This window comes from Ischnura elegans, chromosome 7, assembly GCF_921293095.1.
Source record: "Ischnura elegans chromosome 7, ioIscEleg1.1, whole genome shotgun sequence".
NCBI lineage: Eukaryota > Metazoa > Arthropoda > Insecta > Odonata > Coenagrionidae > Ischnura > Ischnura elegans.
The window spans coordinates 107,429,435-107,456,957 of NC_060252.1; positions in this window are offsets into that span (position 1 = coordinate 107,429,435).

Consider the following 27,523-nt stretch of genomic DNA (forward strand, 5'->3'; position numbering starts at 1 on the left):
AAGTTTTGATTTGGGTATCAAGCATTCAGAAGTGGACACTTTCCCGCACACACCAGCTAGGTATAGGTTGGTTTCTTGCGTTGCTCAATGTATATATAATATCATAGATTGATGGGAATATTATTATTATTATTAGTTAAATACTTCATGGAGTATAGGACCAATTTATATGATGCAATGTATAAGGGCTTAGCTTTGCACATATTTATTGATATTAAATATATATGTGCAAAGCTAAGCCATGATGATAGGTTAATATAAACTGAAACGTTGGCTACAACTTTTTTTGCATCACATACATTTGACCTATACTCCAAGAACTATTTGATTATTAATTAAACAAGGTCAAGATAAGAGGAAAAAGATTAATTATTATATTTTTTATTCATCGCTGAGTTATATTTCAGGTTCTCGTTTTTAGGTCTATAAATACGTATTTGAAGCTTATTTGGCGTTTAATGGAGAAATATTGTTACTTGTCTAATACTTCATTGAAAATTCAATCTTGAGTCACGTTTTATTTCGATTTGGAAATACATCACATAAATTGTTTTGAGTTTACTCTGCAAATGTGCCATCTGGAAACGATAGACACACCTTTGTATAGTTTTTAGCATATTATCATGTGTGTAATTTTCACGGGAAATTTTTTCTCCGGAATCTTTCTTCAAATCTGCTGTGATCTAAAACCTAAGAATGCCTTTTAGACCCTTCAACCGCCCCTAGGTCATTTTCTTAAGAATGCACATGCATAAATAAGTATTGTTGGCTAACGTGAGGCCAATTTTTTCTGAAAGTACATTCATTCACCCAGGCTGTGGAGGAAATGGGTTGAAGTATGGCCAAGATTTTAATCTTACGATCATTCAATGTAATGAAATGACGGTATTTTTTATAGCAGTATCCTGTTTCACTGAAAAAATGACTTCGTTTACAATCTTAACTCATATTTCAATCTATCACCGAAGGATGTGCAAATATTTCTTGGGATACGTTCGTGGGAGTTCATTCAAGATTCTCAGTCGTTAAAAAAAGAGGTTGAGGCGTTTGATCGGTTTAAGATCGGGAGAAGATGCGTGGGTGAGACCCGAATATGACACGTAATACTTGAACGGAGAAATGAATTCCGTTCGTGGGTGAAAAAAAACGATATCGGCCATTCAAAAACTTTCTGTGTAACATATTCCGTGGGGTAAAAGAGCCAGCGAGTTTTAGAGAAGGCAAATTATTGCTTGGAGAGTGGCAATTTTCGACTAGCCTACGCATATAATCAATTTTAATGTTGAAGCCGGAAAAAATTAGTGATGAACCATGATTGTATGTTTTCTCATTGCCTCAAATTGAAAGTCCTTTTTTTGCATCAGCGGAATGCATTAACTCTTTGGAGTTAAAAACTAATAGATCGTTCATGAACCATTCAAAATTTAAGTTATCAGACAATAGTGCGTCGTTGTAATTAAACATTTTTGAGTCATCCTCACTGAAAATAAATAGCAAAATTTAAGAATTTTGGATGACGAATCGAGTACACTGACTGGCGGTTATTTTCCTAACAGGCTAGCAATGAAATTAAACGTATGGAGCAATTAAAAAAAATAAATCCGGTAAAAACTAGCTAACACGAAACACTTTTCACCGTACTTTCAATCGCGTTGGTATAATTTTATCCAATAAATTTAAATATTAGCTTTGAAAAACCATACACTCTCACTCTTTATTAGAAGGATCCTTTAGAAATCTATCTAGAAAAATGAAAGAAAATAAATGTGCTTCAATGTGTCGCGGATTATTGGAAATAGGTGTTAATATTCACGGTAATTTCGGCGAAAAATGCAACAACTAACGCATGTTTATAACATGTTTATTCTGATGGTATTCATGTATTCATCATTATTCTCGGATGGATCTTTAAACAAACCATCGAAAAAAAAACCGGTGACATTTTCTTAGTAAGCGTAGAATTTACTCATTATTGAAATATTTTCAGTTGTGCAGGAAATTATTCAGAAGTGATTCATGAATATTTGAGTTCATTGTTCTGAAGTTTAGATTTCTGGTGATTATAAGGGAACAGTAGCTGTTAATGGCAGGAATTACACGTGATTTAGCTATCATTTTGAGGAATAATGTAACAAAAATGAAAAACCAATATTTATACCACCTTCAAAAAAAATAAAATACCTACATGATGTTTGTTTTGAAGACACTTTAAATAAGCTTGAATGAAGTGTAGACATTGATTTTGATTATTATTACCAAATAAAATTACACATTCATTCTTTCCATTGACAACACATATCACTTAGGCGATTGTTTAATTCCGGCAGAAAATTCCATTTAAAAACTGACACAAAAATTCTTTGGATTACTATTTTACGGGATGAATCACCTGCTGGTTCATGCTCTTTCAAGGAAAATGAAAAAAATTCTACATTTCATTTGATGGTATTTCTTTTTACCTGTCACAAAATACGGATTTTTCTCGGATACCTTCGGGGCCTTTCTATTCGAAATATCGGATACAGATGCCACGATCTCCTTCAACGGTAAATTTCGCTATTAAGACGTCGAACGAAATGCCATGCGTCAAAAAACCTAATCGAAACGTTCAACATATGGCGCTGGCTGGATGAATGCTAGAAGGAAAGAAATCCTGACATACTTTTGACAATGATCACCCTCTATAATCCTTTGGCTCTTGTAACTTCTAAAGCGGGGCTGGGAAAACCTTTTCGCTACTGATTGACAGACACTCTTTCTGGAACATCAGAAGCTTTTTCCGTTTATCCATACGACAGACTTTTAACATCTTATTGATGGATTTTGTCATTCTAATCCTCCTGTTCCCTTCATCCTAAATTATCTTGTTATTGTGCTCATTGACGACCAAAAATTTAGTCGTTAAATGTAGTCCTTTTTATGTAGGGATTAAGAAAAAAATTTGCATGTATCTCAGGATTAGATTTGGAAGGCTAATAAAGCATTCTGCTTCTAATGTCAGTATTCGTTGTGTAAAATAATTGCTCATGAATTTTACTGACCTCCTTTCATTGATTTTCTAAAGCTGTGTGTATTGAAGCAAAATATGGGTAAATAAGATGTATGCTGTCGTTTATAATTTTGTACTCATAGTACGGAGATATTATTTTGGTGGCTGTAGCAGTGCACGGAAGATTATTAAGACCAAGGCCATTTATTACATAGATTCCCGCCCCTGAATATTCGCATGTACGATATGAGGAGAGCAAAAATCATTATATTTAATTTTTTTCTGCAGTTTTTATTGTAATATCTTTGAACAGTCTCTGCGTGACGGAGGTCATTTGATTTTCAGCAGCACGGAGGAAACTCTGTCTTCATTACTTTCTTTCTGCTTGACTAATTATTTTAAACGTGCTCACAGTTTCACTATTTTTCTTTGGCTTCACAAAAATCCTACAATCCCCTTTTCCCTCTAGCAGCAGAGACTAGTGAAAGGCATGAATTCTTTTTGAGGAATTTAACAAGGCCTAAATGGTTGTTTTAGTGGGTCATTAAACCCCGGAAAATATCGTTTGCAGGTCAGAATTTAATGGGAGAATTAAACATTTCTGTGTTCTGGGATTCGGAATAGCGGACCATCGTAAAAGAACAAAAAGCACAGAATATCCGCGCAGTTTTGAAGGTCTTTCGCTCTGGCCTGGCGAGCAGTCACGCGCGCCTCCTGTCCTCTCTCGTGTCCAAGGCAGTGATTATGGATTGCTTGTTGCCGTTTGAGCTAAGTGTGTGGTCTCTGGGCTGAATGAGGACTTGGCGAAGAAAGAATTCAAACGGCCAAAATGCTATCCCATCCGTGGACCATCTCTTTTATTTCATTTGAGCAACAAATTTTCGTGAGCAACGATTACACATTAAGTTCAATTTCAAATAATCGTTTTCATAGTTTTGATCCTTAATGCAAACATTGTCCACACATTATGTAAAATATTGTTTCTTAGTTCATATTAAAACATTGTAGAAAGAAGCATTTATAAACTAAAGTTCAGGAATACTTTTGGGGCTTAAGGAATGAGCTATACATCCGAAGACTTTTCGGGGACATGACTAATTATTTTAGGAAGCTAGAGATAAGCTAGTTATTGATATATCAGTGTTTCAAGAGTATAGATACTATTTCTTATCATCTTATACATACATCAAAATGTTATTTTTCATTTCCTTTACAAAGGACCTCCGAGGAATCTATAACGCGAACCCTGCGTGTTATCAAAGAACTTCTCATTTTCATCAGGGGAATTAATCATGTATGAATTACTTCTTTAATTTTAAATGAATTCGCTCAAACTCTTTAGTTATCATTGTGATATACTTACTGATATCATATTGCATACAGCAATTATGTGTTATAAAATGTTACTGGAAATGTAACTAAACTGAGGCAAAATTACGAAATATGTAATTTGCTGCTTAAATTATATGAATTATACGCATGTCAAAAAGTAAAATAAGTGAGGTTCTTGGAATCCTAATGCATTTACTTCTTGTCTCTTTGAGACCATTCAAAAGTCTCCCTACTATACATTGTTTTTCATGCTATGAATATTGTAGGACTAGTGACCTTACTGCTGTTTTTAATCTGATATAAAATTCCAGTTATTGAGAAACATGTAGCTAATGAGTATAATTATCTTTAAGGCTAATAATTTGCTAGTGTAGGCATTGCAAATTTTCTTGAATAAAATAGTTCTTTTGAAGTTTAAATGAGTATAGCTTAGGAAAATTATTTAATTCATCCCAAATTAGACATTTTGAAGTTCCCATAAACTTGGAGCTATTAGAATCCTTCATCAGAGAGGAAATAGATTTTTCGCGTGCCTTCCGAAATCTTAATTAACAAATTGGCTTTGCGCACGCGACCAAGTATTGTTTTTTTGCCAGGTATTGCCCTCTGGCTATTTCCATACAATTTTAATGCTAATTTGACTGGGATTTTCCTATTTTACTGATTGTAATTATTACTGCATAAACTTCTTGATTCGAATGATGGTGGAGGTTATTATTGAGTAATTAGGAGGCATGCTGGTGGTCAGCAGGGTTCAAGTGAGGGAAAATTTATATTCGGATTTCATAGCGATTCGCCAATCTTAGCTTAAATTTTTTTACTTTGCTCCCGGCTGAATATGAAAAATGATTTTGAATAATAATGTAATTTATTCCTCCAAAGCGTTGGTCCTTATTAATATTATGGTATTAATGGATAAATAAGTTTTATCAGAGAAATTTAACATAATTTACCGTGATATAAACATATTTGTTTATTTTAACGTATTGTGGTTATAATCAAGAGTTATTGGATTTTCCTCCTTATACTAAATTTCGGTGATAAAAAATGAAATATAGATTAAAATAATACCGGAAATAATTTCAAAATCTTTCGATATTTAATAAAGCTTTCGATCCTTAAGAGTGGACACAAAAGCTATTTTCATCCAAGCTTATTCCGTCGTACATGATGTCTGGGTGATTTACATTGGTTACTTTTGTTATAAAATTGGTCCAGTGTCATGTAGTGATTACTTTTTGAATCGATCTTTAAAATTTAAGATAAATCAAATCACATTAGTCCTCACTTTCATGGAATGTTTTTTTTTTTTCACCGCCGTTCACGCAGCTTCTTCGTAATGAATCTCATCAAATTAATCTGCCATTGGAATTTACTTGTAGCCCTAGAACAGCTCTCTCTATGAAATTGAATAATTACTGAATACGGCTATAAAAAACTTCTGTCTCCAATAAAGGCATTGGAATTGTAAAAGCGAATCCAAACGTGCACTTTGGCAAGAGTGACGAGCATCTGATTACGAATGCAATGAGTTCAACCGAGAGTGGCTCCATTCACTGTCACGACCATCAGCACTTCTTCCAAGTCATTTCCACATTTTCGTAGGCAACTAGATTCTCGTCCAATTTCATCATATGCTCTCATATTTCTCTTCAGTTTTTTATAAGCAGAAGTGCAATCCTTATTATGATTATTCCTTCGCAAGGAAGATAATTGGAAATAGGTTATGTCAGTTATCTTTGAAAAGGGACCGTCTAGACGATTCGCATTTAGGGATAAAAATTACAATTTCCTTCTCAATCGCTATTTTCTCGGATTCATAAGGGCTGGACCATATGAACTTTTCCATCCCTTTCCTGCGACCGCTCCAATGAAGCGGAAAAATGACCTTTTCACGCGATTATTATCCGTGTTAGCTCCAGACCAATTCCCCCTACGATTTCTCAGCACGCCCCCTCGCAGAAACAATCGCTGGCACCGTCAATCAAAATACACTACTGCAAAAAGCGATTTTCACGCCACAGTTGGCGTTTAATTGAACGACTGCTATAAATTTCGGAGAGCGGCTAAAGAAGCGATGGAAAAAGGACGGTGGGAATGAACGTGTGACTCCGAAAATGATGGCTCGAGCGATCATTTCTTTGGTCCCTGAAAAGCTATCGCTTATGCTATCATCTGATGCCGGGCAGAATGATGTTGTTAAGGAGGCTTAAGGTAATGCTGAAGATTTGCATGTACATCCCGATTGCTGTTGATGGAAAATTTCCTTTTATTATTGTAATAATGCAAGAGTTTCCTTCTGAGTAGGTATATATTTTAGATTTCCGAGAAAATAAGACGAGAAGTCAACCACCTTACCAACGAATAGCCTACTCTATCAACGGACTCCCGTGCGTGACTTCGCAGTGACGGTGAGTAATATTCTGTTTTCTGGACTCTCAGACGACAAAATTCGGAAAATGACTGACTAATATTTGAAGGACTCCAAAGATGACGGGCGCCGTTCCCACTCCCTTGGCGAGTCTCCTATTTTGCTTTGGAGGAAATCAAAATTAATTCCATTTAAGTAGTAGTGTTCCCTGACCGATTCCGAATTGAGAGCTGTGAGGAATGCCTTGGGCTCCGCTCGCAGTGATAAACATATGCAAATTGGACGGGCGAAAACTTGAGAGAAGGGAAAATAACAAGATCGGCCGGGAGAATAGGATGTCCAAAGAACAGGCAGCAGCAGAAGCAGCCGCTTAGTCGAACACATCTCGCTTGCTTACGCAGGCAGAGTTTCAGTCTCGATTTTTACGACGGCGTCAAGTGGAAGTGAGCCTAGGAACACCGTCAGCCTCCCGTGGTTTTTCATAAAAGGCGAAATACCTGATTAGGGAAATGTAAAAAGCGAATGGTCAGGAGAAGCGAGCCGTTAAAAAGATTGTTGCCTCGGAAGCCATCGAGCGCCCTGCCTTAGATATCCGACCGAGATAGGTGTTAAAGAATGTTCCCGCGTTGAGAAATGAGAAAAATTTTTATCGCCTTAGGAACGCCTTTCTCGGATGCTGGACCAGAGTATCCAATTAACACAATCCACCGAGACTCTTTTTATTTTCAAACCCAATAAAAGCCGTGAACTCCATAACTCTGAGTGAGAGGGAATAGGGCTGGGTCATCTATTTTGAAGACGCGAGGAAAGCGACACTCCATTTTCTGAGCGACTCCAATTATGTAGCGTTGACACAAGAGACGAGCGATTACTTGGAAAAGTCAACTACGGGCAAACCGTAAGTTCCAATCTAGGCGATGGATTTTTACGATGTGCTTTAACGGTTAGTGTCACCAAATTCATGCAATAGAATCCAATTTTGGTTCAGGCACTCCTGTTATGTATTAATTATTTCGGTTTTTTTTACTATATATCGCCAAGACCCGCAAATATGTAAACCTTACTCTGCAAAAATTATTGTTGCAAAAATTATAAATCTGTTTGGCAGTTCCTCTAAGGAAAAAGCCGTTATTAGTTTTCAATTGATTGACTAGTGCAAACCCTTTCACAAGGCTTCTGGAAAGTTATTCAGTTTTACAAAACAATGCAGATAATTATGTCTCATAGATATCTGGGAACAACAATGAGTATTTTGCATTTTAACAAAGAACAACAGCAAAAATGAATATGTTTAAAACAAATAGATTTTAAAAACGCATTAGTATCTATTGTGTTCACCAATATTAAAGACATTTGAGGCATTGTGACCAAGCAGCTGTTTGGTCTATTTTGGGACATTGTGGGCAAAATAAATCCATCGGATTGCTGCTACTCAGATTTCTGGGGGGTAATACTTGATCTTCATTTATTTCGGCTACACAACGTCCTGTATTAGCTGTACTATAGTCAACGGCAATAATGGACGTGGTGTAATTGAAAAAAATTAAAAATAAAACTCTTCGGATTATTGACCACTGATGATAATGACTAAGAAAAAGAAAGCCCTACAGTTCAACTGAGCCTGAGATTGAAAACATGTTGCAAAACTATAATTGATAATTCTCCCCTAGTGATGGTATGTAGTATCAGTATCATAATTATCCGACCAATTTATTTTTACGCTGCGCTTCAAGCTAATCCGCGTCGACCCACCCCATGTAAGGAATGATGCAGTACACGACTTTATCCCGAGCGTTTTGTGAACTACGTTTCATCGATTTGACCATAATTTTGTTATGTTTCGTACCATTTTTACCTCGTAAATCATAATGTAACCTCTTCTGAGCCATTTAGGAGCTGTACTTTACACCGATTTAATCGCTTTATCGTCCAAAAATCGGCAAGATCAATCAATGAATCAAGACATTTGGTTTAATTGAATGCATCATCTTTAAATCAGATAGAAGTATGTTATTAACCCTCGGTAGCAAACCATGAAAGACCATGAAGCTGAAAGGTGTCTTGAAAAGTGAGTCACTACCTCGTGAGGTGGTATGTTTGTAACCTGCATGTGATACCTTAGACTCAACCGTGAACGAACTTAACAGTATCAATGAAACCAAGGCGTTGAATCCAGTATGAGGTCAATTTACAGTGTGTAAAATTTATTTTTGGTATTTTTTTTTCATTGAGATGGTGTTGACTGTTTGCTTTTTTGGCCATTTAGTACAGTGAGTTGTTTGTCCTAATTTTGTGAAAAATTATGAGTAAAAATATTAGAATTGAGAATGTTGATGATGCACTTGACGATGATACTGGTACTGTTCTTAGATCGGAAAAAGTCCTTGGCCATGTACAAGTACTTCATCAATAGACATTTTGATTTCATAGACGCATTTGAGAATTAATCAGTGGCCATAATACAATGAATCACTGAAACAAATTATAGATCAAATTATTAAGCGAATATTTTTTCATTAGTGAGGAAGTGGTGATAATTTCTTATTTCAGGAGTAATCAAAGCAGGCTATTGGCTGATGAAATCTCAGACGAATTAGATTGGACTTCCGATAACAATCTTTAACATATGGGCAATCAATGGAGAATCAATATTCGGGGCGTACTTGATTACATGTGAAGTCTACGCCTGCTTAGTGACCTCAAGAATTTATTTCTTCTTGTCGAATAGAGGGCGCTGACTAGGAAAATAGATTATCTACGTTGCCAGTCCACTCGGCTTTGACGGACGGCCTAGAGCGTCGTAGACGAAGGCTGCTTAGCAACTTGTGCCTCCTCTGTGACCTTCACGCCTGAAATTGAAAAGGCTCGAGGGGTCTGATTGATGTATCGATGTTTTGGCACAAATGAGATGATAGACTTCCCTAAATCGTCAGACAAAAAACAAGGATGAAATTGCGGTGAAGAAAGAGCCGTTGATGTTGGCGCTTCCGAACTAATCTTGCATCACTTTGGCAAAATCTATCACATATTCATAACTGCACATCAATCAGTCTGGAAAATAAAAAAAATTAGTATCAAATTCGAATTTGCATTACATTCCATTGAGTGAATAAATGAAGCGTAGAAATAAAAGATATGCATTCACAACGTGAGAAATATTCTTAGTATGCTGGAAAAGCATTTCGGCCCATTCCTCACTGCAGCATACTTTGAGAAGTAGTCAGGAAAGATATTGATGCTAGCGTAATGTTGTTTTATATAGAAAATTCAAAATTTTTACGAAGCTTGAAAATATTTCTATAATATTTAATAGTCATTTAAAGGTAATGAATAGAATATTATATATAAAATAATACTAATCTTATGAATATAGAAAGTTTACGTTTCAACTCTTTGAATATTTTTTCTATTAAAAGCCATTGCAACTTTGCTATAAAAAGATGTTTTCGTCCCATTTTATGGCACCCACTAATCTTTACTAACCCCATCATCTCAGCTCATTTTACTTCATGGGAAAGGCGAAAGAGAACCTTTTATTTATTGCATATTGACGAACGCATTAGAGTTTGTGTTAACTATGCTGAATGAATTTTTTTCTTATTGAATATTACAGGTATAAGCCCCGCCGAATTCTGTATGGAATAAAGATGCAATTTACCTATCAATATTGATATTAAAAATGCGATTCCTTGTCTCAATTTATTGCTCAACTGTTCAGGAATTTAATATTTTATATATTTTATAGAGTAGGTAAAGTGTAGAATGCATTATTGTATCTCTAATGCCTGTTCTACACGCTCGGCTCAGCGCCTGGGATCAGGCGTCCTGGCGGCTGATCTTGCCGTGTAGAGACGTTGCCACGGCTCAGCCGCCGAGGGGGTCAGATCATCTCGCCTGGGACCCCCAGCGTAAGTTAAAACGCCGCGCTGTTGTCATCAACTCTCTCTCACATGGCGCGTGTATTTGGTTGCGTTCGGTTTTCTTCTGAGGGTGGTTCTCCTCACTGAGCTCATAAATGACAAAGTTAGTGGTGCGTGCTCGAAAGGGGATTTTGGATGAGACCAACGTCCTTACTGGAATATTATAATACGTTCCCAGTGAACAAGAAATTTGAAAGCCTTTACCGTCGTCGCCTTCTCGTCAGCGTTCTTGCCATCTTCTCGCGGTCACCTTCACAACCATTCCATTGATGATCCAAAATAGTCGTAATATTTCATTAACAGAGTCATAATACACCCAATATATATTTAGGATTTTTTTCGATGCAAAAACTTCAAAAGTCTCTACTTAACCTGTAACAAAACCTGAGGAGGTTTTATCGCCCTAGCCGACGAAAAATCATCTGAATTATTTAAAATTCATCTCCTTCCGTAGAAGCACCTCAGATATCAACTCGGAAATTCACTGAACTGTCAAAATAAATCCGGTAATTATGTGCTTTGCTAGAACTTTTTCCAGTTTTTCCATAAAATGCTTCAGCGCTCGCCGCTTCTCAAGTGTTCTTAGGCTTTCAGTTATTGCCATCAGATGGCGAGGGGTTGACTTAAGCCTCTCGTTAAGAAGGGGTTTGCACTGAGCAATTTGGCTGGGCTAAGCCGAATGAGCTGATCCGAGCGTGTAGAACAGGCATAATGACATACACGAAGTTGCACGCACTCATTCAGGCAGGTGTGTTCCTGGATATGCCTTCACCTAGGCTAAAATATGCCACGAATGAAGCATTAACTTGCACGTGTGTCTAAACCGTGTCTCTTTACTTTCATTTTTAGTTGGTATCAGTTACTCAAAAAATCTTGGGATGATCTTGATCCGATACATTGACTTTTTAATGGAAAAATTACCTTTGGTTTACTTTTCATAGAGCAGAGCGCATGACATCACAAGTATCAGACAAAGATAGCGAGAATATGTGGGCAACAGGTAAAAACTTCCTGGATACCAAATCCTATTTTGGTGGTTGGAGCAGTTGAATAACAGTGTTTTGAGTGATGGTGGGTCCTTGGGACGAAAATTCGGGGGTGGGCCACAAGGGGTGGGGGAAATTCTGCGGAACTCCGACAAAGGATGGCCAAGGGCTCGCTCAGATGATGGTGGTCTTGAAAACTCCTTCATTATGACCCTCGGTTCGCATATAATTGGTCCCTTGAGTGATTGGGCGGACAGGGGAGAGGTCACTCACGCGCTCCCCAATATCCACGCTCGATTCCATCCCATCGTGAGCTCCTTGGGTTCCCATCAATCTCGCTTTGCACCGCTATGTCGGCTATGCATTGCAATAGCAGGCTCTTCGATTTCTTTAGTGAGCATTTACTGGCGCCGTCATCTCTTGCGTTGTATAAGCACTGCCCATCCCGAAACACTTTCAGTGCTATTAAATAATTCAGTGTACATACGTTTTCAATCGATATTGTTCTCAGAATCTCACTCCCTTTATACAGAGTCTGCCCAAACTACGGCTGTGACACACTGGTGAAATGGAGTTTTAAAACCCTAATCTTGTAAGCAAGATAATTTTGCACCAATCACAATCCCTGTCTTCACTTTACTTTACCTGGTAAAAAATCGATATAACATACGAGAATAAAACCCAAATGATTTTTATATCACACTTAATGAAAAGTTAGATTATCTGTAATTCATGCAGCATTTGTTGGCGAGAAAAGCATTTTAAGCGCTGTTGTTACCAGGCAAAATTTTCTGCGCGAACAGAATTTTTGCCGAAAACTCGTTCATTACCTAACGCCAAGTTAATACAGGAACCTTTGGCTACCAAGGCAAAGGCACAATGTAGGAATTTATTATGCGTGCATGATCGAATCATGCTATAGAAATACTTATAATCACTTACTGAAAGAAAAAATACTAGATTCTTGTGTGATGTTTATTTGAGCTACCATTTTTTAAAACGTAAATAACGAAATTATCGCTTCAGGGTTTTTGTTTAATTATAGCATCGAGAAAAAGATATGTAGTATTGAAGCACTCGCTATTCAAGTAGAAATTAAAATTTTCAATCCGGAACTTGATGGATATTTTGCGGTACATCGTCATCTTAATTACTTTGCAAGCATCTAAAATAGGTTACTGTAGGTTGAGTAACGTAAAAGGAGTTCATTTCAAGGAAACTGCAAAAAATGAAGATATTTCTCCAATTCTTGGAAATATTATCTTCTAAACCAAACATTTTTCACAACTTCGCCGATTTTTCAAAAACTTATTCTAAAAACTATTTTAATTCGCCCACCTAATTTGTCTGCATTAGCTGTAGCATCTCATCTCGTCTTATTTTTCCAATCTTTTAAGCAAGAACAGAACTATAGCAAAATTAAATTAAAATAGTGTCTACCAGCAATATTTTTCATCTTACGACTTTTTTCCTATTGCCATAAGAGTCTAGGTTTTTTTAGCATGTTGAGTCACAAAAAAGTTGCTCTGATTTGCGTGGACCTCTGAGCAGTGATTTCATATAAATCTGAATGACTCGAAAAGAAAAAAATTCCTGAGCGGCCTAGTTATAATTAGGCCTCCAAAAAAGCGCTATGGTGATCATTATTTTTTTACGAAGAAGCTCACGGCAGGTCTAGCTCACGTGCTTACCTACGGAAAACTTTCTCTTGGAGTTAATTCTCTTCTAGCCGTCTCGATTTAGTCTGAAAAATGATCGCGTGATTGGAAACTTGCTATGCTCGGAATTGGGTCGTGGTCAGAGAATCCGAACTATGTTCTTGGTATTAATTTTGGGACATGTCTTGCAGAAAATTATTTGAATATAGCATATGCGTGAGTTTTTTCATCGACAGCTTCCGATGGTCAAAAAGCTCTTCTTATTCCACTTTTTAGCACATAAAATTAGTGATCATAAATCTATTTAATATAAATTTCCTCATTTAGTCCGTTGGAATTGCAATTTGCGCTAAAAAATATCATACTTATTTCTCAGTTGCAGCTTTAGCGGGTCATTATAGTTGTTGTTGATTTTTTTCGGGTGTGACTCGCGTACTTATTTGGTTTGTTGCCCTTTTTTTTACGTTTTTTGGCCGTTGGTGATCACTTTTTCAGAGGGAATAAAGATAATTTTCCGTGTGTATATAAGTGTTATAAAGGGTAGGAGGTTGGAAGGAGAGGAGGTGAAGGAGTGGTTATTTTATTTTTACATAGCTTCAGAGCAGGATCCCGCGTGTTGCTGATTTTGAAGCCGCAGTACCCATTCAAGTTCTAACATTTCCTAATTTCCCACGCCTCGTGTATTTGCCGGGGTTTGAAGGTTCCCACCTCGGCGATGCCAAAGTAATCGCAGACAGGTTGATGACGCCACGAAACCATGCCTAATGTATTTAGGTACCGCGCTTCAGCAACCCCTCGGTCTTATGCATATGACTTTTTTGGTTCTTTAATATTTAGACTCTTGCGAGCGATTACTCCCCTCATTGGAAAGTTCTCGCTGCACGAGTAAATGAACCAAAACTCCAATGACGTCACCAACTCGTGAACAGCGGGCAGCATCTTTCCCTTTTTTTATTCGAAACTTACAAGGGAATTGCCGAACGGAATTTAGTATCGCCGTAATTTATATCTTTCCCTTCCAAATTCTTGAAGCGATTTGCAATTCTGGGTACAAGCGAACGGATTTTATTTCTAGAACGTGCTTGTATCTTAAAGCCCTTTGGCCATATAGGCCCAATCAAACTCTAATCTTCACAAACTATCGAAGAAATATAAGAATACTAAATTATTAAAAATAATTCAAGCAATCTCATAAGAAAAATTAACTTCGGTTGTGGGACTCTGTCAATAATAACAAATCTACGAATCAGCGTCAGAACCCATTAATTTGGAGAAATTGAATGTTTTTCCTTGGGCATAAATCACCGGGTAGTATGGTGCTTGGAAAATTTTCCATCCCTCTCTTTATGAACCCTGAAAATGCCTTACCTGATTTTCCACATTAAGGATGTGGTGACACGTGACCAGGAACACTGAAATGTATGTACGATATTGGTACTTAATAGTATTGCGTGTGGTCGCTTCCTTCTGCACTCATTCGTTGGAGCTCCTTTGATTTCTGTTTCATGTCTCACTGCGGGGATAATTATGAGAGCGTTCAAGTGCGAAGCAAAAAAAGGCAATTGATTTTTATTGCAATAATCTCACAGTAGAGTTTTTCGTTCGTAATTTGATGCAAAAAATAAAATTAAAGGTGCGAGTCACGTGCGAGTGATTGCGGTCTGCCGAAGGGGACACTGAAGTTTTTGGACCGCTTGGAGTCAAGGGTGCAAACAGAATGAATGGAGAGGAGTGCGCAAAGAGAAGAAGAGGGCGTTTGGGGGGTGACGGGATGAGAAGCAGAGGAGCGGTGTGCAAGCAGCGAGCGTGTAATGCATGTTGGTGGAAGAGGAAGGGAGCCGCAAGCAACGTTGCTGGAACGCAGACGATGAGTAAGCATCAAATGAAAATTTTGAGTTGTGGACGAGGTGGGGCAAAAAGGTCTCAAGAAATATACTGTTAACCCTTTTTTAACCCAGAGCTTTTTCTGGGAGAAATCAAATTTCCAGATTTTTCATTCTGAAAACTTGAACATTTTACACTCAATGATAATTATCCTGGCAGCTAAATATTTCGTCATTAAAATTAACACTACAAAATAATATTTAGTTTAGATATCTCCTAAATAGAGCTGAAAGTTAAAACATTTTTTATGCTCGTGTAAAATCGTTTCCGGCTTAATTTTGCGGAATAATGATATATCCATGATTAAAGCACAAATGGTAATATCCACACTATTTTATATATCACTTAACCGACCATGGTAGTAGTGTACCAATAAAATAGTGTTTACTATTTGTGCTTTAGCCATAGGTTGTTGATGTTGCTTAGAAGCAGCATTGGATTATAAAGGATTAATAGGAAAGCTCCAGCTCAATGAAATTGATCTGTTTCCCTAGTTAAAAGAATTTTCCGCGAATAGAAGAGATATTTTTAGTTAGGATATGAAACTGGAGAATAGCGTCCACGCATATATCCTACCAAGGACCCGATCCCCAGTAGAGCTGGGGTAGCCGTATTTGATTCCGTGGAAAAATAATTTTGTTCGTTTTTTGTATTTTCGCTCGAAAACTTTTCTCGGGCCCCAAATATGTAGCTTCCTTCTTTAACTATTTGATTTTTTTTCATGGAAAATGCTGCAATTTTGCGTCTCCCAAATATTATTACTTCCAAATGTACTGGATTTTATAAAGAAACATAAGAAACGACGGGTTTCACACAATCTTCTCATAATAATACCACGGGATTTTAAGCGTAAATTTTATTTTTTTATTTCCGAGAAGTTGCCGAGGTAGAGAAGCTGTTTGTTACAAATAATAATTTTTCTTCGATTTTTTTAATCTTCCTAAATGTGATGTATACGATGGAAAAAAAAGCCTAATGAGTTTAATACTGGGATTTATTTTTTCCCTGGATGCTTAGTTCAATCTCGCAAAATATCAGCACCACTCGATTTGCAGTTGTGTAGAAAACAATAGGAGGGAGAAGGCATAAGTAAGCCGAATTTTGAAGCGTACTTTTCACTAGGTGAGAGCGTGCGGAGACGCGGTTTGCGGCGGCCGAGGAGGCGAGCTTGTGTTGGAGGCGACGGGAGAGGAATAAAGCCAATTACGGGCGATGGCGTCCGACCGCCGTAGGAGAGAAAAAAAGTGAAACGCCGAGCAAAAAAAGTGAGGAGGAGGGGAGATAGCAGGGAGGAGAGGGAGAGGATGATGAAGGGAATGGAGGATGAAGGATAGAGTTAATATTTAGGGCTGCGGGGGGAGGGAGAAACTAAGGTACAAATTAAGAGCCGGGCTGACATTAGTCTGGTAAAAGGGCTGTGTATGGAGGGGAGGCCAATTTGGTAGTCCCCCGGTAGTCGGGGTAGGCCTCTGGATAGGCGGGTCCTGACGAAGGCAAAGGGCCAAAGGTTTCCGAGTGGTCACTTTGGGAAAAGGGTTAGAAGGAGAGCGATTTCTGGGCACGGATGTGCTTTTAATAAGATTTTTTCGGGTGCAATTTATGAATGCCGTCTCCGGGGAGATTAAATCCCATTAAATAGGTCTGGAAAATAATTTTTTGAGGAACAGAAGACGAGGAAGAGGGAAAATTATAAAACTCGAACATTTTTCATGATAATTATTTACGATTTTTATCCCAAAATATTGTGATGATAAAAACGAACCAGGTACCCTATTGGATAGAACCTGTGGCTTCTGACCTAAGACTCTCGGGTTCATATCCAGGCTTAGGATATCGCCAAAAACAATACTCCATATCTAAGATGACTGAAGGTATGGATTACCCCTACTTTAAACGTGTGATTTTTACTGGCCTAAGGCCCTGACTTAGTTTAGGGTGAATTCTACTCTCAAAAATAGCTCGTGTCTAAACTCATCTTCGGTTTAACGCAGTAAGTTACGGCCTAGAAAAATAATTTACCGATATTTGAAGCTTATGGAGGAACGAAATGAAGAAGATAATCTCTTAATTTTCCGCACATATTCCACTGACGGCTCGCCAAAATTCCCGAATATTTGTCGCGCATTTTTTGGAAATGATTCGATTTCTTGCATAGCAATAAAACTCAATAGGTAGTTTTCGCCAACAAGTAGCGTGAGGTGAATATTTATGGACTCTTCAGTCTTTATGGATGAAAATCAACGCCCATTGTATGTTTTATAGATCGCCCTTCATATTTTTATGGCCTTATCCTTTCATTTGAGAGATGGATTGAGAGGTACCTGCACCATATAACGTCGTGCGGCTTCGGTATAACATGGACATGATTTATGGCGGGCCAAAACATATATTGCCTTTGTAATCACGGAGAAATAATATTGGCTAAGTTAAACGGAAAGGATGCAATACCAATTCCAACGCAATTAACAGGTCATTGAAATTCGTAATCATAAATATTTGGCATAAAAATATTTATCTCGTGATAAAACTTAATTGCATCCATAAAACTACTTTTCAGTACATATAGATTTTATGAATAAGGCGTCAATTTACTGAGTAATCAATTTCGAATTCTTGTATATAGCGTTTTGGCTAGTTTTAAATGAAGACTGAGATTTATTTAATATGGAGAAGGCACATAACAAGTGGAGTTGATAAACAATATGAAACATATTAAATTTTATTTTTCAATTTATGCGAGGCATGAGTAGCGGTTGAAGTATACTTTACTTTAGACTTAAATTGTGATGAATAGTGTTTTAACATGCAAAGTTAATTATTTTCAGTCATGAATTTGAGCTAGATTTTTATTTTAAGTACACAAAGTTTAATACCAGACTAATGAGTTAAAATATAAATTGAAGATTTCCTGTGTATTAGTTTACTTATAAAAAGTCAAATGTCATGTTTGTTCATGCTTTTATGTTTAACATCAACTTTTACACAGAATATTAAAGTCCCTTTGTAGGATAACTATTGTTTGAAAGAGTTAAATGGTTTCTTCAAAAACTTACAGCATTTTCTATGCGTTGTGATGTTTTAGTAAAAATAGTTCTCATCTCCTCCAGCGCTGCCACAAAAGGCATAAAACTAATTAGTTGGAGCATTGAGTTACCTTCTATAATTGCCTTCGGAAATTCAACAGCCAGATAAATAATTTATGCTCGATATTCGAATAATCATCACAAGCAAAAATACATTGATGAATCAATGCTCTTTACCTATGATTTACTCTCTCCGATCTCCTTATTTGCATTGTCCTTATGATCTCCATTGCTGCAGCCACCACGATGACTACCTACCTCAAGGGGCTTCAGAGCTCTCGTTCTGAGTGATACCATAAGCATTTTTTCCATTTCCACCGAATTTCATCTGAAACGTGTAGGACGCGGCAAAATGTCGATACAATATTTACATCGTTCCCTACTAACCCATACGAGATAAGTTGAGGAAGCAGGCAGAATTCCTTCTTGGGGATTACTGCTCAGGGAGATGATTTAGACGAATTGAAGGTTATTTATTAATCCCTTTGCTTCCAACCGGCATGTCTTTGGCAGTGAGTTATCTGGTGAAGGTCGCCGCGAGTGAAGAGCGATCGCGCGTCATTCGGTGAAACCCTTAGCCCTGGTCAGAAATCAATCTTGAATATCGCATTTGCATCGGAGGCTCGTGAGTGCGTGATTGGGTGAGGAGCGCGCCATCGATCAAAGGGAATCGGGTCCCGAGACACGCTTACCACCTCTTTAAGGAGGCACGACTCCATTTCCGCTCTCCATATACGAAATGCTGGACGGGACGACAAGTGTTGGGCATGGTGGGTGAGGAGTGGAAGCTTGAAGATGGGATATTGAGGAGGCTTGGATTGAGCGACTATTGAGCGGGGAATGGATTCTAAACAATGTTAGAGGGAAGGATATTACACGGAAAAAAAGATTTGATTAAAACTATCAAACTGGTGTGATAGGGAGTATTTTTGTTAAATATACATAAACTTTGATGAGAATTACTAAGCACTTGATTTATTTTACCAAACGCTCATTTGAACCGAAAAGTTTGATAAATTTAATCAGAAATCGATAGTTTAAACTAAACTATTTTTTCCGTGTAGGTAAGGTAGGGAGGAGATGGACGAGGATTGGATTTACAAGCAGGATAGCAAGCCTTATCATAAATTGAAGTGGGTCGTCCAAGCTGGAAGGAGATGACAGGTCAGGGTAATCTCCAATTAGCGCCATGTACTACGCCTTCCGTAACCGGTGTAAAAAAAGTGTATATGCCTCACGGTATGCGTACGTTTCGCAGACAGTTTTATGCAGCATCTAAAGCCAGATTTTCACTGCATATTCAAAAGCGAAAGCTTCTGTCATTACCCAATAAGAAGAGGAAATTCTGAAATCGGAAGTGTTTGATTTTAAGCGGATTTTTGCGGGAGGAAGGACAGACTTTCAGAGTGAATATGTACACAAGACCTGTGATGTAGCTTAAAAGCGATGGAGCTAAGAATAAACTTCATTGCTACTCTGGGAAATGGAAACATTTAGCAGAAGAAATACTTGAAAATAGATTCCATTGCAATCCTAATACTTATCCTACTCGAACAATAGATTTAATGAAAATAGATTTCACGCTGGAAATAAATAGCAAGAGGAAATGTTGAATTAAAACTTTTGGGCTATGTCGCCGCGTCAGATTTTGGGTGGCCCCAACGTTTCCCGACCGATGCTGGTCGCTTTCTCAAGGGAATCTGAAGAGGTGGGATTTAAAATTGGTATATATAGGTATACGTGTCAGGTGGTGGGGGGAGGGGAGTGAGAGGTTGGAGGAGGAGGTTGTCGATTGTTTTTGCCGATTCCGGGTTGCCAAGTACGGCTGATTTTAAGGCCAGTGTCTCTGTTAAAGTTGTTTTTCTCCTCTTTAGATATTTCTATTGCTTCTCTTACGAGTCTCTGTTTAAAGCCTTTCACTCTCGCCACAATTTTTGCTTCCTTAAGGTCGATTGTGTGGCCCAGCGCTGCGTGTTCGGCTACTGCGGACTTCGTTGACTGCCCCAGTCGAATTGCTCTCTCGTGCTCCTCTAGACGTGTTTTAACCGATCTGCCAGTTTCGCCGATGTAGTTCTTCCCACAGGTCTGGCAAGGAATTCGGTATACCCCTTCGACTTGTAATGGAGTTCTATCCTTGACGGTTTTCAATAGATGCTTTATCTGTACGTGAGGCGAGAATATTGTCCTTATCTGGAATTTGCGTAGGATATTTCCTATTCTGTCAGTCGTCCCCTTAATGTATGGCAGGAAGGCTTTCTTCTGGTCGCTGAGGTCATTAACAGAGGAGTTCGCTGCTTCTGCGGTGTTGATTTTGATCTCGTTGTTCTTTCTGATAACTTTATTAAATGTTCGAGAGATAACTCTGTCGTCGAATCCATTTGCCCGTAGAATGGCCTCTAGCTTCTTCCTCTCTTCGGCAAAGTTGCTCTGGTCGCTTATTTTGTAGGAGCGGTGAATTAACGTGTTGACCACTCCATTTATTTGCGCTGGATGATGGTGAGATAAGGCGTGCAGGTACCGATTTGTTGCTGTAGGTTTTCGATACACTGCATGCCCCAATGTTCCGTCCTTCTTCTTTTCCACGAGGACATCTAAGAATGGAAGTTTTCCGCCTTCCTCCACCTCCATTGTAAACTTTATGTTGCTGTTGATCCCGTTCAAATAAGTAAAAAATTCCTGAAGCTTTTCTTTGCCGTGCGTCCAAATGATAAAAGTGTCGTCGATATATCTCACCCAAATCTTCGGCTTGTAGGGGGCGTTCTGAATGGCTGTATCTTCTATGTGCTCCATGAATATATTTGCAATTGCTGGGGAGAGAGGGGAACCCATCGCTGCTCCAGACGTCTGTTGATAAAAATTATTCCTCCACCGGAAGAAAGTGCTCTTGAGGCAAATCTCTGTCATCTTGGCGATGTTTTCTCCGAACCTGTCTCTTATGATATTTACCGCCTCGTCACAAGGAATATTTGTGAAGAGCGATGTTACGTCAAAGCTGACTAGGATGTCTTCTTCTTTGACCTTGACGCCACTAATGATCTGAAGAAAATGTTGTGAGTTTTTCACGAAAGATTTAGCGTCTTCTACTGCGGGCTGTAAGATCGGTGCCAGATATTTCGCTAGTTTATATGCTGGTGAGTCAATGGCGCTGACTATGGGTCTAAGGGGCACTCCTTCCTTATGAATTTTCGGCAGGCCGTAGATACACGGAGTTTTCGGATCCTGTGGGTTGAGTCTTCTTCTATCTATACATTAAGGGGACGACTGACAGAATAGGAAATATCCTACGCAAATTCCAGATAAGGACAATATTCTCGCCTCACGTACAGATAAAGCATCTATTGAAAACCGTCAAGGATAGAACTCCATTACAAGTCGAAGGGGTATACCGAATTCCTTGCCAGACCTGTGGGAAGAACTACATCGGCGAAACTGGCAGATCGGTTAAAACACGTCTAGAGGAGCACGAGAGAGCAATTCGACTGGGGCAGTCAACGAAGTCCGCAGTAGCCGAACACGCAGCGCTGGGCCACACAATCGACCTTAAGGAAGCAAAAATTGTGGCGAGAGTGAAAGGCTTTAAACAGAGACTCGTAAGAGAAGCAATAGAAATATCTAAAGAGGAGAAAAACAACTTTAACAGAGACACTGGCCTTAAAATCAGCCGTACTTGGCAACCCGGAATCGGCAAAAACAATCGACAACCTCCTCCTCCAACCTCTCACTCCCCTCCCCCCACCACCTGACACGTATACCTATATATACCAATTTTAAATCCCACCTCTTCAGATTCCCTTGAGAAAGCGACCAGCATCGGTCGGGAAACGTTGGGGCCACCCAAAATCTGACGCGGCGACATAGCCCAAAAGTTTTAATTCAACATGACGAGCACCCGCGAAAGTTTTAACGAAGAAGCAAGAGGAAATTCTATCGTCGTAGTAACTTAATAAGACCCATCACGTGGAAAGTGTAGTATTTAGGGATGGACGGATCCAGAATTTTTATCGGATCCGGATTCGGATCGGATCCTTGATTTTCGGACCCCGGATCTTTCGGATCGGATATTTTCGGATCCAAATGCATTTTCAAATTCCTGCTACTAAACAAAGTACTTATTCAAGTTTATTCTAGGTATGTACAATCGAAAGAATGCTTTTTAGATTTTCATTCACACTTTTTAATATTTTTATAAATTAAAAAATCATTTTTATAGTAGTTCAAGTTGTTTTATTTTTAACAACTTTGCATGCTCAGGGCCTAAACTGTTAGGCTTGTGTTTGGAAATGAAAATAGGAAAAATCTTCGGATGAACCACTGACCTGTGGAGCAGGACAAGAACCGCATGCGACGGCACATTCGAAGAGAGAAAATCGGAACTCTTTCCGCCCTTATTCACTTGCACGTTGCATTCACTGAAGCTATTATTTAAAAATTTCGAATCCAGATCCGGTGTCTTCCGCGACTTTGGATCCGATGTATCAGATGAAGGGCAATATCCGCGGATATTTGGATACGAGGTATCCGATCCGACCATCCCTAGTAGATAGTATTCTGCCATTTCCATATTGGTTCCATGAGTGTATTATCGCACTAAGGAGTGTTTATTCTGAGAATACCAGTGGCAGTCAAGCATTTGCTATATTCGCAATCAACATTAAAATTCATTATATGGTCTCTGTTTGCTCCTGGGGTAGAAATTCCCCTTGCAGAGAGCTCAATGCATGGAAACTTCATTTTGGAGGTTTCCTTGCATGAGAGATTGATATATGCTGCCGAATATGTTTTTCAAAAAATGATCTCTGTGCGGCCATGAGTTCATAGCGATCTGTTTAATCTCAGTATCTGCAATAGAGTATTTGCACTCGCGAAGATTTACATTTACAATTTATTAGGGATGGTCGGATCGGATACCTCGGATCTAAATATCCGCGGATATTGCCCTTCATCGGATCCAAAGTCGCGGAAGATATCGGATCTGGATCCGCAATTTAAAATAATAGCTTCAGTGAATGCAATGCAATAAGGGTGGAAAGAGTTCCGACTCTATCTTCGAATGTGCCTTCGCATGCGATTCTTGTCCTACGCCACTGGTCAGTGGTTTATCCAGAGATGTTTCCTATTTCCATTTCCAAACACAAGCGTAACAGTTTAGGCCCTGAGTATGTAAAGATGTTAAAAAAAAAAAACAACTTGAAAGCCTATAAAAATGATTTTTAATTTATAAAAAAAACTAAAATGTATGAAAATCTAAACAGCATTCCTTCGATTGTACGTACCCAAAATAACTCCAAATATCCGCGGTTATGCCCTTCATAGGATACATCGGATCCAAAGTCGCGGAAGACATCGGATCTGGATCCGAAATTTTAAATAATAGCTTCAGTGAATGCAACGCCTCATAAGGGTGGAAAGAGTTCCGATTCTATCTTCGAACGCACCGTCGCATACGATTCGTGTCCTACTCATGAACCGTTTTGTTTGAAAGCTCTCGCAGAGGTTACGTTGGAGAATTTCAGCCGTGGAAAATAAAAAAGGAAAATACGACTGGCATATAGCGTGACTCTTCCCAAGAGATTGAGCAATCATCGGGGGAATCTCAGCGTCGGGAATTTGAAAAATGCATTTGGATCCGAAATATCCGGCTCCGAAAATCAAGGATCCGATCCGAATCCGGATCCGAAAAAAATCCTGGATCCGTGCATCGCTACAATTTATGAATTCGATGGATTATTTATCATGGACGTATTTTTTCCCCGTGAGATTAGGGTCGCTCTAAGGCCGGCGACGCGAGTGGTGACTTTTGTGAACTCATATTAATGCGCATTGGGTGAGAGTGCTGAAGAATCCCAAATACGAGGGTTGTTTCAAAAACATTTTTTTTCAGACAAAAGGAAATTTTTATTCGAAAAAAAATTGCTCCATTGGAAAGTTGATCTTTCAGATATTTTTATGCAGAATTTTCATTTCTTTCTATGCAGTTTTTTGGTCGAGTAATCCAATTTTGCATCCCCGCCTCAAAGGAGTCGGCCTCCAACCCGTTGAAAATCATGAAAACTTCTTCTTGCAATTCCTCGTTCCACTTAAGCTTTTCATTCAAAATCCTGACAGTTGAAGCTTCAGAAACCTCAGGAATTTGAACAGCCAGTTGCCGAACGGTGATTCGCCGATCTTCAAGCAGGATTTTCTCAATTTTCGCCACAACTTCGTCGGAGATCGACGGCCTCCACCTTCGTTGTTCGTCGTGGACGTCCGTGCGGCCGTCGGAAAACTCCCTACACCATTTGCGGACATGCTGAATGCTCATGCACGTTTCCTCATACACTTCCATTAATTTTCGATGAATCTCTACAGGTATGAACTTTCCTGCGTGCAAAAATAGGATAACCGCACGAAAATCGCATCTGGCGGTGACGGAGATGACGGACGCCATCGCGTTTGGCTGTCAGGCCGGTAATGAGCGTCACAGAGCCACGTTGATTGTTTGAATCGGTGGTAGAGGATTCGGCAAACAAGGCAGTGTAGCCAAATTTTGCCTAGCACCACGTGCGGCAAAGTTACAGAGTGGGGAACCTTACTTTTGAAACAACCCTCGTACCAATAATATCCGATCTCGCTCGCTGGGGGGGCCTCTGCCCACCCAGACCCCTCCAGAAATGGCATACAGCATTTTATGACCACCCTTCCACTTTTTTTTACAATTTTTCTATAACATTTATTCAGGGTAAATATACATTCACATTATATATAGTACCGTTTTATTCAAGGCGAGATTAGAAAGATATGGAAATTCCACCGAGAAAAAAATAATTCTCCTTGACCGGGACTCCGTCGCACATTGCATTGCGGGTAACTCCGTAAATTTTTCCCCATTGCTAGTCAGGTTATATTTAGGTTAGAAAATAAGAAATTGTTTCACTTTCACTGGTAAAACGCTAGTAAAGCATATAAGTACCTATATAGCGATAGAAAACAAATTTTTATTGAACTAACAGCGTTTATAAAAGGAAACACAAAAAATTATATACATTTTATATAAATCTGACATAGTCTCTAAATTATTTGCTTTTTAAACAACTGAAAACGTCCGCCGCATGTATACTATAACATTAGCGTTGTCACACTCGATTTATACTGAACATCATAACATATTAAAACTATGAAATAAAATTGACTAGATTGAATTTCATTTTAATTGGTGTCACGCATGAATTTGTTATTTATGTACAACAAATAATACGTAATAATTGCAATAAACAGTTTAGAGTCGTGGTCAGGCTCATAGAAAATATATTTTGTTCTTTTTTTCTCCTTAGAAAAACTTTCTTTTAAGAATATCGAGCTAAAAGCGATTACAAAAAAATAAGGGAGGTCTACTTACTATGGAATTCCCTGAGTATGTGTGTGGTTATAAACGGTAAGGGTGATCACTTTGTTAAAAGGACATCAACATAGCAGCTCTTCCACGTCGAATACTCGAAACGCCCCCGGAAAAAGTTACTGGAATCTCCACCCGCCCTGCTTCTGACATTCAAATTCCTCAAGCCCAAATCAACATATATTTCAAATCTTTTCATCCAATTGCGTCTAGATTCTGGAACTCTCTTCCACTCAATATAAAGACTTCACAATCACTTCAGTCGTTTAAAAGAAGGATGTACTCCTATTTGAAGTCATGGGGCTTAATTAAGCCTCCTCAACTCATTAGAGTTATCATCTTAAAGTTGTGATGTTATCAAAACTCTCTACATAAATGTGTATATGTATGTGTGTGTTCATTACTGCCTAAGTTAAAACTTATATTTTTGTGTTATTAGTATTGAATATTTTACATTTTTTGAATAAACATCTACTACTTGTTAGCCTAGCAATAATCTCCATTATGCCTTATTTTTGTCAAAATGCCTTTTATTAAGAGCAGAACATTTCCTGTATTTTCTATTGCTCTCATAGGTTTTACCTTGAGCATAATAAAAATATTCAATATTCAATTCAATACTGAATCCTTTCAGAGGTATGTATGGTTCTCAAAGCCAATAAACTTCATCAAGCTGCCGGCGTTTTACCCTTGCGTGAAGGGCTTGGGGAATATTCGGCACTGTTTAAGGCCTTGCTCGAGGGATCGACTCCGTTGCTCATGGAAACCAACCGAGATTTCCGGAGGCTGGAATAGGAGCACATTTCGAGACGCAATCAACGTTACAGCGCAGGCCACTGACCAAAGTTTCTTTCGGACGAGGGGAAAAAATGCGTCGGATCGAGCCGGTGGTTTATTGCGTGTGTTTAGGCGAGTCGAATCGGTTATGGAGTGGCTCATATTCCAAGATTAATAAAATGGCTTCCCTCCAGGACGACGGGTATTGATTGCCTATCCCAGGAATCCGTCTTAGAGCGACGAGGTTGGAAATTTTTACGCGTTCGCCATTTGGTCGTCGTCCCCCCCAAAAGATAGCGTGCCACAGATCATTTTATCGGAATGATTTTTTTCGCTAACCCTTAAGTCGGTTATCTATCAACATTCATTCTCCTGGCCTCTAGAAATGAGAAAGTTCAAGATCTGCCGCTCCGTCTAGTTTAGATTGGACGACATCAGTCAAAATACGCAATAATATTTTATGAGATGGCATTAGCATGATATGAGATGGATATCAAGTGTCACTCGCGTTGCCTATTTTTTATACGCGTTCTCATTAAAATACTCTCTATCCTCATCTGCTTAGCCATATTTTTAGTTTCAAGCATGACTACCACTATCTATCTATCCTCGCCAATGGGTTTTTTTTATGGCTGGCTGAAACCGTGGACTACGGACGACTTAGTAGCATCATCACGCCTGAAAAATGGAACGGAGCTTGATGAATTTTTGTCTTCTTATGTCATATTTAAATGCACGGTGCAGTGAAAGTACACTGAAAGTGTGTGTCATTCTCCCTTTTTTTACGTTCAAAGAAGCAAAGTCATTGTGAATTATATTCAAAGTCAATTTATTCAAGCACCAATTGCTTATGAAGATGTTATTTTTCTCAGCGTTCTTGTGTAGCTTGTCTTGATGGACTCAGTAGAAAAATGTATCGAGGACTAGTTCTATTCTTATTTAACTTTAGCTGTTGATGTTAAAGTAACAACTATATATCATTTCTGTGAATATAAAAGGTAGTAAAGCTAAACGTTTGGAATCACAAGATACAATCATTGAAAAAAAATCTCATTTCCTAATTTATATTTATAGTTTTGTAGGTACAAGAAAACAACGTAAGTTAAAAAACTACGTATTTCTAAATGATGGATATTGCTTCGCGTGGAATT